At 44.8% G+C, this 14,167-nt stretch overlaps 1 protein-coding gene across 3 annotated transcripts in view; it reads right to left on the bottom strand.

The window, feature by feature from the left end:
• The window catches only part of LOC117889886 (neurogenic protein mastermind), a 32,482-nt gene that overhangs the window by 15,557 nt on the left and 2,758 nt on the right, over positions 1-14,167 (bottom strand). The gene's annotated exons all lie outside the window — the stretch shown is intronic.

Genomic DNA, 14,167 nt, shown 5'->3' with positions numbered 1-14,167 from the left:
ACCTACAGCTGTCATGGGGTTGGTAGGGTATATCGAGCAGCAGGTTCATACTCTTTGCAATCCTCTGATATGTGCATATGGCTCGACTACTTAGCTGGGAGTTACGCCTTTCCCAGCCCCAAGATGTTGCAAGGGTATTTTGTAGCTACCTCCCTGGAGCGAGTTGAAAAGGCTTTCGCTTTGGTTTTGCCTTTTTATGATTATTTTCTCACTTCCTCTCACCCTCACTCACTTACCCCTACAGACTGGCAATTGCCTGCAGTGAAAGCTTTCAAGTGCAGGCAGGCAGGCAGCACGCAGCGAGAGAAGAAAGGAGAAACGAGACGGTGCAGAGCAGAGAGGGAGGGAGGGAGGTAGGGAGTCTGTGGTCTCCGAAGAGATTTCCAAATATCGCTCGAAGCCATTGCACACAAATTTTCACACTTCAGTATTGCCATTACCTGCTCTCGCCGCCCCTGTCCCTCTCCCTCTCCTCCACCTACTCATTCTCATGTTCCGTTAACTTTCGGGAGCTGCTTCTGTTTTTGATTTATTTCTGTGCATTCTTATCGCTTTTTGTTTACCGTTAACAAATGTAACGAAACAAGAACAAAAAGCTTCACCTCACTCCTCACCCTGTTGTTGTTATTCTTCCCCACCCCCTCCGCACACCATGCCCCGCCCGTTATTTGCATAGAACTTTTGGAATGCAAATAAACTCGAATGAAACTGAGGCTGCCGCTGCCGATGCCGCTGCCCTCCGACCCTGACTGCTGCTGCCCCTCTGCAGCTCTCGGAGCACGTGCCAGGGATTTATGTTAATCGCCATCCCACTCCCTCCCTCACTCTCTCTCTCTCTCCACCGACCAAACAACATAAAGAAGAACGAGCCAGAGAGCTGGGAGACAGGTAGGAAGGAGCGCGACGGTTATGCGATTATGGGAATTCATGAAATGCATCCATGAAATATTTACACGCATGCCTGTACAGTGAAAACTCACTTGGAAACAACTATTTATGTATGTGTGTAGGAACACCTGTCCACCCAACAAAGAGAAAACTAATCGATAAAGATAAGATTATATTTGACGAGATTATTGGCGAAATTGCACTTTTATTTCCCACTGCAGTTCCCCCAACTACCATTGGAGAGGCACCGATGGGCTGTCATATCTTGTGCTTACTTACTGTCCAGTTTAAAAGACGTTTAGAGGCATTAATCCGCTGCTCCAGGCACAACTTCAGTTGCGACACATTGAACGGAATACGCGCAGAGAAGACGATTTTTAAAATAGTTCCCAGACAACAAGATTTGTGTCACCTGATTGCAACCAATATAAAGTGAACGCCACCAATGTGCATGCGAATGTGCAACTAATTTATCTAATGGCATTCGAATTCCTCCCTTAGTCTTATCGCATCCGAAACGGCATCGAAAGGCTGCCATGCCACCGTGTAAACGTTGCATCATGCATCTGTGTGCACGAATTCATCTATGAAATTGCACGCAACAAGCACGAAAAATAACAATAATTTGCAGTGCATGCGAGCTATACGTCTGCTTACCCCCCACAACACACCGCAGCGCACCACAAGGCAGTGTTTGAATGGTTTGAAACACACAAAAAAACTTTGATTGCACAATTTCCAAAAAGAAAGCAAAAACGCAAAAATGAAACAACAATTGTTCGGTCGATGGTCGATGGTCGGTCAATGTTAATGAGTCGGCGGGTGAGCGGGTTGGGCCTGTGTGCAGGAATCTCTAATCGTTTAGAGATTGAATGAATCGAATATGAAATTGACAGGGCCTAGCTCTCCACCCCACCCACTCTACTCTCACCACAGGCAACAGGCAACAGGCAACAGGCAACGGGTGGGGGGAAAGTGGTGTGTGGTGTGCCATAACCGAGTCTGGGGACGGTGACGCCATTTTGTGTGTGGAATTGCACAACAGAGACCCCACCTCATTCCAACCCATCCAATCCGCAGGGCATCTCTGAGGTAGTGTTAGAGAGAGATAAGGGAGAAATAATGATCTCTAATCTCAAGGCTGATGCCCGATTATATTTCAACTGTATTTATGCACATATTTATACATAAGTATGTACATACATATGTACATACATACATTTATGTGTTCCCGTTTACCGTAGAGTGCCTTTGTCTCGGGAACTCCCGGTTGCTTCCCTTTGTTGGCTTTCCATTTCAATTTTGTTAATAAAAGCCGACGAAGCCAGCGAGAGATAAAGAGTTGACCCAGAAATGACTAAGGACTAACATACACCCAGAGAAAAAGGTACTGAGTTGATCCCTGATTCAATTTGCAAGCGAAAATGAGTGAATACTCGATGATAGTTCTGTAATTTCCAAATGCCGTCCCGATTGGAGAACCAGGGTAAAAGTTTCTTTGAACACAAAATACTTTTCCACTGTCATAAAGTACGGGGTGCAGGACTCACAGAAGCTCCTCAAGCTGTGTGTGTTTGCCTGAAGGATTTGCCGCTTTTTTACTACGATTAATTCATTTCAATTTCATCTTCAGCTTTGTGAGTTAGATGCCAGACGAAGAACAATGAGGGAGCTGTCTCCATTTCCGCCTGGGTCTCGTCTCGTCCGTGCACTGGAGCAACAAAATCAAATTAGTGACTGGCAAACCACAGCGCAGAACAGCCAAAGGACAATAAACACTCTGCTCTGCATCTCAAGCAGCGGAACCAGCGACAATATCAAGGATGTGGTAAGGAGTGGGGATACCCATCCGCAGTCGCATCCAAGTCCGAGAGCTCCCAGCAATTAACGCGGCTCGGCATCTCAAATTGAGACGAATTGCGGCATAGTGGAGTCGAATGGAAAACAAATGGCAATCCGCTTAGGAACTGATTGAAATATAATTTCTGGAAGAGCCAACGGTGCGATGTGCTGTGGTGTGCTCCTCCTATCAATATCAATATCAATATCAATCTCAATCGCTTGGCATTTACTTCTCGAACGAGCAGAGACATTCCCTTGAATTTAATGCCAGCTTTGCCCCCTTCCTCACTCCCTCTCTCTCTCTTTCTTTCCTGCTATACGAAGGTGGCAAGGTGGAAACTCTGCAGGTCGCCTGATTCTGCTCCTGCAAGCACCCCCCGGAGCATCCCCATGAACTTTTGCGTGCAGTTCAGCATTTTTCAAGAGCATTTCCGGTGCATTAGACCACCCAAGGGGGGTTGGGTGAGCGGGGGGTTGGTGGCATGAGCACGAGAGCTTACTTGCAGGAAATTGAATTCCTATGTTGTGCCACATAACGGCACTGAGGCCACTGCGAAGGATGTAAGAGGGGGAAGGTGGTGCACGATGGCGCCGGCAAAATGTCATATCCAGGCGGCATCCTCTTATTGTACGAGCACCAGGAATGCCATCAGCCTGTGATCCAGTGGTTCTCTGGCATGTCATAAAGATGGAAAGTCAGTTGGCGGATGGAGCTAGCAACTGGAGGAGGATGAGGACGAGGACGAGAAGGACTAGAGTTCAGGCAAGAACAGACAGCACGATGCCAATCGCCGATTAATTGACTTGGCACATTGACACCTGTACAACATTTACATGGACATAGACACACACACACACACAAACAAAAACTCTCGGGCAAGTACAGTGCGCTTCATACCACTAAAATGCCTTCCTTTCAGTACGTTTGTGTCATTTATTAGCTTTCTATCATTATACACTTATGAAACGGACTGCAGGCATGGCATGGCAGAAAGTGTGTGGGGCTGGTGCTGGTGCTGGTGCTTGGGCTGGCTCTGTGTCTGCCACTTTCGATGGCAGCTGCATTAATTAAAATCTACAACAAATTTGATTGCTTTATGCCATGTCGGTCGGCCGAAGGCATGGCTGCCTGAGAAGATTGTGCTCTGCACTGCACCAGCCACTGTGCGGGGGGAGGGGGACTTAAAATAGTTCTAATTGGATTGGAATTGAAAGTGGAACTACGAGAACTAGGGCGGCTAGCAAGGATCCAACGGCACAGCTCCATCCAAAAACAGTAGCAGAAAAAATGCAGACTCTTTTTTTAAGTTCCATTCTAAAATTTAGTAAGAGAAAAAAAACACTTTCATTGCTTCATTCTCTGATTATTCTCTGTGATTAATTTATGCCGAAATTGCATGAAAATATCGGCGACGGAAACCCTGTAGTCGAGTGCTGGGCGGGCTACCGATGGTGACGAAGGCCTACACGGTCTTCGCTGTCGTCACATTGGCCGAAGTCCCAAAGTTATATTCCACATTTCACGTTCCACGTTCCGCTTCTCTCCACGCACCCGCACAAGCATAGCGGCAGACGCACACACACACGCACACACACACACACAGAGTATATAAATATCCTACTATCGCAAAAACCAAAGCGAAACAGTGGGAAAGAGAGGGACCAGGCAGGGCAGCGGTTGGCGGCTGGCAGGCATTAGTCATCCGCTTCGAGTGCGAGGCCAAAAAAAAAAAAATGAAAATCAACATTAAATAAAGACAAATTCGGACATTGCGACTATGCGATACCCATCAACCATGCAACCACAACCAGAGAAGAATGAGATTCTGAGTCCAGAATTCTTAAATTTCATAAATTAAACATAGTTATTATTTGCTGCACAAAATAAAAAACTAGAAACACTAAACTAATTCCATTTACCCCACCAAGGGCCCACGACTACGAATATGTCCCGGGGTACATATGAAAGAATTTACTTCGGCCATGGGCAGCCGTCGGCCGTCGGCCGTCGCCTCGACTTTGCCTACGACTTCGACTTCGACTTCGACTTATCTCTCGTTCTCGCACTCTCTCTTTCTATGCAAAGGTGGTACGTATTAGAAGAGGTGTACGAGTGTATGGGGTTTGCCGTCCGATTGGATTACACATGTGCGCTGCGCTGTGTCTCATCCGCATAGTTGGCTTTTGCTTTTTGGCTGTTGGCGGTTGGCCTCCGCCGATAAAAGGTGCCTGCCGATAAGAAGGGAAAACCATGGCTGGCTGAGAGTCATTATGGGCAGGAGCCACGGTGCCGCGGTGGTGTTCGGTTCGGAGTGGAAGTGGAAGTGAAGGTGCAAGTGCGAGGAAGGTTAACTTGTTAACTTGGCCCCAACTTTATCAGTTACCAAAACAAACACGTTCCACGTTCTCGAGCCGAGCAGCTGCCAAGAACCTTTATTTTTCATTTCGCCTAATTTCTTTGCCAAACGGCAGCCCAGGTGTGGGATCCATCAACATACATATATTTATCGGGGGACAGATATAAAATTAAAGAATTACGTAGTTGGGAAATAAATATGCGAAGGCTTTCACGGACTCGCTTCTGTGTATGATCCTCTCTTTATGCCGACTCTCGCTCAGACAAGAGTAACGGAACAGCCAAAAACCAGCCAAAAAAGGCACAAAGAAGATTATGCTTTGACTCTTGTTGTCTCCCAACAAAAGTTTAGACCCGACCCGGCCAGACATCATGTCCATAGTCCATCGCACAGGTAAAAATAAAAGCTGTTGTGCCCGTTTTACTTTTTGTGCTGGTTCATCGTCGCCTCTTCCTCCTACTCCACCTCCTCCACCTGTTATTGAGCAATCTACAGAGAAGGGGAGGGGAGTGCCAAATATGAGAGTGCGAAGCGACAGGTGGCGGCAGGTGGGGTGTGGTGTGGTGTGGTGCAACATTTATCCCATAACATTGAGGGGGTGCTGAACACAAGAGGGGAGATAATCAGGCAAAGTGATGAAGGGAGGTTCCTGCTGCTCCGCCTCTGTCATGTTTCTGTCTATGGGGATGGAGGGAAGTCCTTCAGTTCTTCAGTTTGTCATGCGCCCTGTCAAAAAATGTATGTAACTAGCGCTAGGCCGATGGCACTCCCCCGTCCAGGGGCAGAGCAGGAACAAGAGTCTTCTCTGTGGGTGAGGGGAAAGGACCCAAGAGAAAGTCCGACACAAAAAATTGATTTTTTTTGTTTTACTTTATGGAAAGCTGAACAACTTTTTGGACAAAGCTCAACAGGGCAGTGGCAAAAAAAGGTGCGGCACGGGGCCAGTGTTGTGTGTGTGTGTGTGTGTGTGTGTGTTGTGGCAAGGTCAAGCAACTGCGCTTTTCCTTTAATATTCGTTAGTCAGAGTCCCTTTTGAAAAGCATTGTGCCCCTGCGCCACGAGTTTCCGCAGGTGAAGAGGCCAAAATTATTGATGCACTTGTGGCAGATCCCATGGATACACCCACATATGAATGTACATACATACATATGTATGTATGTATGGATGAGATGTTACATTATAGATACATATGGATGTAGGATGGGTCTAGCTAAGCTTTAAGCAAAAAAATTCAATTCGAAAGGTAGTCCAATAATTCAACAATTTGAGTTTAACAGCGGAATGCTTTTAAGGCCAACAACCCAGTGCTCTGTACATGGGACTGGACCTGATAGTGCACATATGGATGTACATTTTTATGTACATATGTATCTGAAAGTACCTTGAATAATTAGAGAACCAAATGATTCTCTTCCATCTCGTTCTCTAACAGAATTGGTTCTTTCTTTTCATTTGGTGCTTTTAAAATTTTGTTTATTTTCCATCTGCGAGAAGGAGGCGTGTGCGGAGGCGAGGCGAGTCGAGTCGAGTGTCTGCTGTTACAAAATCATCGAGTGAAATATATTTATTTAAAAGAAGCAAAAAAAAACACACACACAGACAAATTGGAATTGAAAATCAAGAAGAATGAATTCTGTATGTTTGCCAAATCAAGAAATAATCAAAGAGAGAATGGAATGCTTTTTCTTGTTCTGAATTTGGAACAAATAAGTAATAGTCGGTGTGTGGGTGCTGGGCGGGGCAGGGCAGGGTATCCATCCCTCAAAGTCATTATTATATCATACAGATATTAGATCCTGTAGCTTGCTTATCTCTTAATGGCTGTCAATTAACGTTGATTGCATATCACGCTGATCCTTCAGTTGCCATATTTATGCGTGTTTCCATCCGCATTTTGGCTCAATTAAACGATTCACTTGGTAGTCGCTTCAGTTAGAATTCCCTCAAATTGCAAACAATTTCAGACAGATTGTTTGGGGGGGAAAACGCTGCACTTGAGCTTTGACAAAATTCCCGGAAGCTCTTCTGCCCCCATGGGGAGACAGAAACAGAAACCGAAAGAGAGAGCTGGAGCTCCTGCTGGGATATGCTCTCTGCCGCAAAAATAGAATTTCAAGTCAACGGAGAACAGAGAAAAGTTTGTTCAAGTCTTGAATTAGTTTATGAATTTGCATTCCCATTCTTTATTTTATTTTATTTAATTTTTTTATATTTTACTTGATGTTCCGTTCCCGCTTATTCTACCCTTTGTTGGCCTGTTTTTGTGTTGTGTGTGTGTGTTTATGGCGGGGCAAACGAAATTAAATTTGGATGGATGGCCTCTAGGGCGTATGCGTAATATATTTGAGTGCAAGCGTGGAAGGGGAGGGTAGGGCAGGGCAGGGCAGGGCATGGGTTGTGTTTAAAGTGGCACCAAGGCTGGGCGGGGTGGGGTAGAAGATAAACAATTTCTGTGCGTTTGTTTTAACAAACTAAAAATACAAACTTTTTCCCCCTCTTTGCCGACGGACGACATTCAATGTCGACATATTCCACTTTGTCTCTTCATGTGGATTTTCCTGCTTTCCTTTCAATTTTCTCCTCTTTCAACTACCCTCATCCTCTTGTTACCAGGCAACTCTCGCGCTTTCCTTCTCTCTCTCTCGCTCTTCCCCTCTCTAGTCGTCATCGTCATCGCATTCGGTAAAGTTTATTAAACTTTTCATGACATTTTCCCTCGTTTTTTGCCTAATTAAAATTTTTAATTAATATTTCGTTAAAAAAAAAAGAGAGATAAATACAGTGAGAAGACGAGAGGGGGAGGGAGGGGGAGATGTCAAGCGGGAACTTGTATTCAACTGGAAAATACCAGGAAAAAAAATAGTTCCGAGAACTGTCACAATTAATCCACTCGATCAACAGCTAAGTGGCAAAAAAAAGTAACTCTCTTTTTTGTCGTTCTTTCTCTTTCCCATGTCCTTGCAATAAACAAAAACAAAAAACAACTCGCATTGAATGCAAAATATTCAGAGTTTTTTCTGTGTGCGGGGGGATAAATCATTGCAAATAAAAATGCAGGGAGAATGCAGAGGTTTCGGGGCAGCGGAGAGGGGCGGTAGGGTGGCAACGTCATTGACATTGAACAACAGAATACAAGTGAGGGGTGGGGAGGGGAGGGGGGGGGCTTAAAAGCCACCATAATTGCAAATGAGTAATCGTTAAGAGGAAAAACGAACGGTAAATATAATGCCTCTCTGCACGTGAGGGTGTTCGTGTGAGCGTGTGTGTGTGTGTTAGGTGACAATTGACAATTTAATTTTATCGATTTTGCGGCAGAATAAAAAGAACAAACAAAAAGGCAGGCAATAAAATAAGACACAGTGGAAAACAGATGGATAGAAAGAGAGAGAGAGAGAGAGACCAAGAGAGAGCTTGGAGATTTATTGAAAATTGAAATAATAAATAGGGTAAAACAAATCTATCGATCCATCATCCATCAAAAACAAAAATATACATAGAAAATTCGATACACAGCTAACGTTTTGAATATAATTTGGTTCAATCCAAGCTAAAATCAATCCAATAAAACATTTTGATGAGCAATGGAAAACTCCAACTCTGTGGCAAGATGATCCAACAGGTGACTAGAGCCGAAATGTGGATTATTGTATTTAACAGTTCGATTCGGGAACAGAGAGTGGATCAGGGATAGACAGCGAATGGTGGGGCATTTCCATGAGCGAGAGTGAACCAAGCAGCGGGCGGCATGGAATGGCCTCACCTTGCATTTGAATACACCTTGAACTAGAGAAGAGCCTTTGAAGGTGTGTGTGTGTGTGTGTGTTGGTGTGTGTGCGGAGAGTGGAGGACGATAAAGGCGTGGCAATGACACTCGGCTCGGCTCAGCTCAGCTCACCTTCTTTCACTTCCTCTTCCTCTTCCTCTTCCGCTTCTGTTTCTTCTTGTTCTTTTTCTTCGGCGGCTAACATTTGTTTCTATGTATATTTATCTTTCCGTATACCCTTTCTTTATTCAGTTTAGGGAATATTTCGCAGCCTCACCTACAGGGGACTATCGTAGCTCCTCTTCACGGCAACGATCCGTCGGATGGGTGGATGGCTAACGGTTTTAGCCTGAAGTTGCTCATGGCTCAAACAAGTGCAGAGACTGTGCCTCCCTGCCTGCCCGTTAGGGTATACGAAATGTAAGTGGCTCTATTTTATTATTATTTTTCTTGCTTTTCCGACTTTTATGTTATTTTTTGTCTTTTTGCTGTTTTTGTTTCTTTGCTCATTGCTTTTTATGGCAATGGCCGGCGGATATTATCAACGGCGGGCAGCAACAGCTACAGAAACTACACAAAAACAACAACAAAATAGAGGCACAGGCACGGGGGCACAAGCTTTTTTTTGTATTATTGTTATTATTTATCAGAGCCCAGCTACGGCGTCAGAAATTTATTTTCATTAACAAGTTGAACACAAAAAGCACCGACCGCATGGCAATGGAAACGACATAGAAAAAAGAAACCGAAACAAAAATAAATACGCGACGAGTACTACGAACCGCCCCCCAACTCAACCCACTGGCTCGGATTCGCCCATCGGGTGGGATATGAAGTAGAGTACTCTACATTATACATATGTACGTACATACATATGTACATATGTACTTATGTAGTGCTAAAACTGAAGACCGAAACGAGATCCACTCAAGCATGAAAAGTGTTTCTAGGAATTCTTTTCAGCACAAAAACAGAAACAGTCTTTGTCTATGTGTCAATTGTTTTTGTGATTAAACAGGGCCTGGGACTGGGACTGGGGTTTAAGCACATCGAATATGTACCTAGGATCGAATATCCAAGAAAATTGGTGAGGCCAAAAGCAGCAAAAGAGAACTTGTGGAGGGGCTTCGGATTCAATCGGGTTGAAATTCAATCGAGTCATGCAGGCCGGAAAGCTTTCCAGGAAATAAAAATCAATTTAAACTCGACTTGGACTTCGACTGGACGGAAGCTGTTCCTATACAAGTACAATTTCCATATCTGAATCTGTATCTTTTAGTTATGCTCTCTGCTACGCTGCAAAAGGGGTTGGGTTGGTCATTTCAAGTATGCAATAAATCATGTAAAGTCGCTGAAAAATGTCCGTCTAAACAAGAGACAAATAGGAGTTCGCACCAATAAACACACAAAATAAAATGAATGTACACAAAAGTCGAAGATTTTCATGCCATAGTTGCCCCTTAGTTAAGGGGATTCCAAAGAAGGCAGCGCTCAGATTGGAATAATTTCCAATTTTCAGAATGAAATTGCTCCTCAAACCGAAGAACAATCAAATTTGTCAAAGGACACACTGCTGGACACTGCTCAAATGGGGTAACTCCTTGTCACTCGCTCTACTCTCCCTCTTAGCCACAAGCCGGTTACTTGGAGTACACACAAGGTAGTAGGCTAATTATAGCAGGAAATGGTGTGGGGTTGGGTGTACTTTACAATGCAAATTGCATACACTTACAGGCACATAAGTGGAGGGTGTAGCTTACATACATAAATATCGATATTTCAGAGATGGGCAAAACTCCTAAGCGAACCGAACGGAACGGAACGAAGGACAAGACTGTACAGAGAAACAGATAATTTGATAAAGCACTTCCACTGGTGGGTTCTGCCATTAACCCGATTTCGAAGGGTTACTTGCGTTCCAAATATGTAATTGCATTATGAACGGGTTAAATCTGATTAAAATCGCAGTGCACCCCGGCCAGCACTCCTTTCCAGGCAACAATGAGACATGAAGAGCCAAGCAGAGAATCCACACAAAATATTCATGCGAAGATGTTACCCCAAGTCTTTTGTCGTGCTACTGTTGTGGCCCATCTCTAGTGCGGCTGCTTGGAAATAGTACATCAAGGTAATCAAATAAGTTACGGCTATTTACGGGTGGTATTTATAGCAAGCATACATACATACATAGAAATATATACACATGGTATACATATGTATATTATATCTGCGGCTGTTGCTGGCTGGGGGCGTGGGCAGTTAAATACTCGAAGGTATTCCAGTATGGCCATGGGACGGAGAGGGGGCCTGCGTGTGTGGGTGTCTCTCAGGTGCAGTCAAAGCTGCAATCAAGCCCCGAGACCCCTTATTCAATAGGTAAATATATATGTAGAATATTGTCATACTGTGTATGAATATATGTACATATGTACATACATATGTCCATTTTATGTATTTGCATAATTTATATCGCGTGGCTGACACTAATTCAATTTAATTAGAAACTCTCGATGAAAATGCTGAAAAAACGAATGCTGAAAAGGCAGGGAAAATATGTGTGTATCCCAGCCAGGGGTGCTCGTCCACGGGTTGTCTGGGCACACGTGCTAGACAATTATTAGATATTTTCCCTCTCCTAGTTGCAGTATCGATGCTCCAATACCCTTTTAGACTGGGAAAACTGTGAGCAAATGGAAGCTGGATGAGTTCTCTAGCCGTGTCCTTTAGGAGCCAGCTATTGGATGACAAATAATTGCATGCGAGTGAGGCTTTATTTTCAGTTTCTCTGTGGCTCTGTGTAATTGGCAGCACTAATTGGTACACACACACACACACAGAGTGGGTGAATAAAATCGAAATCATACGTTGGGGACTGGCAGTAAGAAGATGCATCCCGAGAGCAAAAAAGTGGCTGAGAGCGAGAGTGGGTGCGGATGCCGGGCATATAGTCAAAGAGAGAAATATGCAAAATAAAATAAATAATACAAAAATTAAATCCTTGAAATGCTTTTAGTGCAAATTGCAAACGGCATTTAATTGGGTTTGACTAAAAGGGTCGGGCGGAGGGGAGTTGCCAGCTTTACCATAGTGACCGCCAAAGGCCGCTCTGCAAAGCCCCTGCCACCCTACCCTCAACCTCCTTTCCGCGTAGCTTGCTCTTCATCTAGACTCTCTGCGGGCACGGGTTTCTCTCTACCATTTTCTCCTTCCTCCTCATATTTTATTTATGTACAATTTTGTATTTTTCTTTGAAAGATTAAACCCCGATTAACGCTCCTTCCCATCCCATTTTTGGCTTCCACTTGCTCTCTCTCACTCTCTCTCCCCCCCCTATCACTCGTTTCTCTTGTTCGAAATTTCATTTTGACGAGGAGAGTTGCCAGAGCAACAAAATGGAAATTAAATTACTTGAAAATTTCGTAATTAAAGTAACTTTCACATGGCAAACACAGAATCCCCACAACCCCTTCAGTACCTCTACGCACCACCAAAAACTCATCGAACCAACAAAGTTACCTTTTACTTCTGCGTTTGCCCCGGCGGACCCCCAGAGCGTCAAAGTTGCGCGGCGAAGGGTTGGAACTAGTTCAAATAGAAGCAGAAAGGCAGCAGGAAACATCTCTTTTCGCTAGAATCGTAGAATTGTAAGCATAAATTGTACATTTTCCAATCCTGTCCCCATTGAAGTTCTTAACAATTCAGCTTCAGATTCAAACAATTGCTCGGGATGTTTGGAAGTCTTTCTCCAGCTTGGTCTTTTTTTTGTTGGCATCTTTTATAACTTGGAAGTTCCATTGATCCTCCTCCTTCGCCCTCCACGTGATCCCAAGTTCACGTGTTTCGTATTTCGTTTCTTTTCCAGTTGTTCCTGTTGCACCGTGTGCTTGTGTTCTGCTGTTGTTGTGGTTTTCGTTGGAAACGAACGGAACGACAAAGCGAAAGCGAACAACAACAACAACTAACGCTCAATGGCGGCAGCGGCGGCGGCGGCTCTTCTTGAATTTCAATGTGTCCCAGAGCAGAGGTGGTGGAGTGTGCGAGTGGGCGTGGGAGAGGGAGAGGGGTTGGTGTGTGCTTCCAATTCGGGGGTGGGGTGTTGGTTGGTTGTGTGGGTGTGGGTGTGTGTGGGGGTGGTAGTGCTGGGTATGTCTAAAAAACTATTGTCCAAGCGGCTGTGACGCAATGCCTGTCATGTTTCACTTAATTCTCTTTTCATTACGATTCGGGCACTGGTGAGGGGGGGGTGGGCGTAGGCAGAAGGATGGTGGGTTGACAGAAACAAAGCCAACCTGTGGCATTGAGGCAGATCCCCCCTTCAAAAAAAGACACACACACAGACAGATGGATAGAGGGAGGGGAAAAAGCTAAATATTTTTGTAATTGGACTTTTGCTAACCTGACCTCCCCCATCATCCACCACATCCGATCGGGGGGAGATTCGATATTCAATACGTTGTCAAGGGTAGTGAGGGAGGGAAAGCAGCAGAAAGCATAATTAAATCAACAAATTCCCAAAAACTAGAAAACAAAGGCAAAAGCACACACACAGAGGGACGGACTGAGAGACAAAGAAAAAGGTGCAAAAACTCAAGTAGCGCCCCCGCCACCACCAAGTCTGGCAAAGCATGGGGGAGGGATAGGACGAGGAGGGAGCAGCAGGAGAGCAGACATCTGTAACTTAACGACAAAAGGAAGCCTGAAATAAAACCCCCCCAAAAAGCGGAGCAACAAGATGTGACAGACGCTCTCCTTCGGGTGCCGCATCCTTTGATACCCTATACTCACAGAGATCTCTACCGTTCCCATGAAAGCTACACACAACCAGTCGGATATGCACCTGCTCCAAATGATAGAAACCCATTTAAATGGTATCCGAGAAGCACCGAGCCCCCAGCCAGACATTAATTCTGTGCATTGTCCTGCCAGGAGCGCAGAGCGAAACAGGAGAACGCAAAAACCATACAGAGACAGAGAGAGAGAGAGAGAGAGAGAGAGGGTAGTGCAGGGCAGTGCAGTGCAGAGCGGACAAAGAGACCAAGCAGATTATTCGGTTAGGCCGAAAAAGGCTTCCCATTTGAGGGAAGTGGCAATGAAAATGGCAATGCCAATGGCAAGCGATTCAATTTGAACTACAATTGACCACAAATATGCGTCATTAGAGAAGGCAGCAACAAGAGGGCGAAAGAGTGAGCTAAAGAGTAACAGAGAGAGAGAGAGAGAGAGAGAAGGAGCGTTGTATGGTGAGATAAAACGAGACAAGACGAAAGCTTAATTGCTATTTTGCTTATCCGTTGTTCATGTGCTAATTGCGAACACT

Source organism: Drosophila subobscura, chromosome A, assembly GCF_008121235.1.
Source record: "Drosophila subobscura isolate 14011-0131.10 chromosome A, UCBerk_Dsub_1.0, whole genome shotgun sequence".
Classification (NCBI taxonomy): Eukaryota; Metazoa; Arthropoda; class Insecta; order Diptera; family Drosophilidae; genus Drosophila; species Drosophila subobscura.
This window is presented reverse-complemented; position numbering and strand designations above follow the sequence as displayed.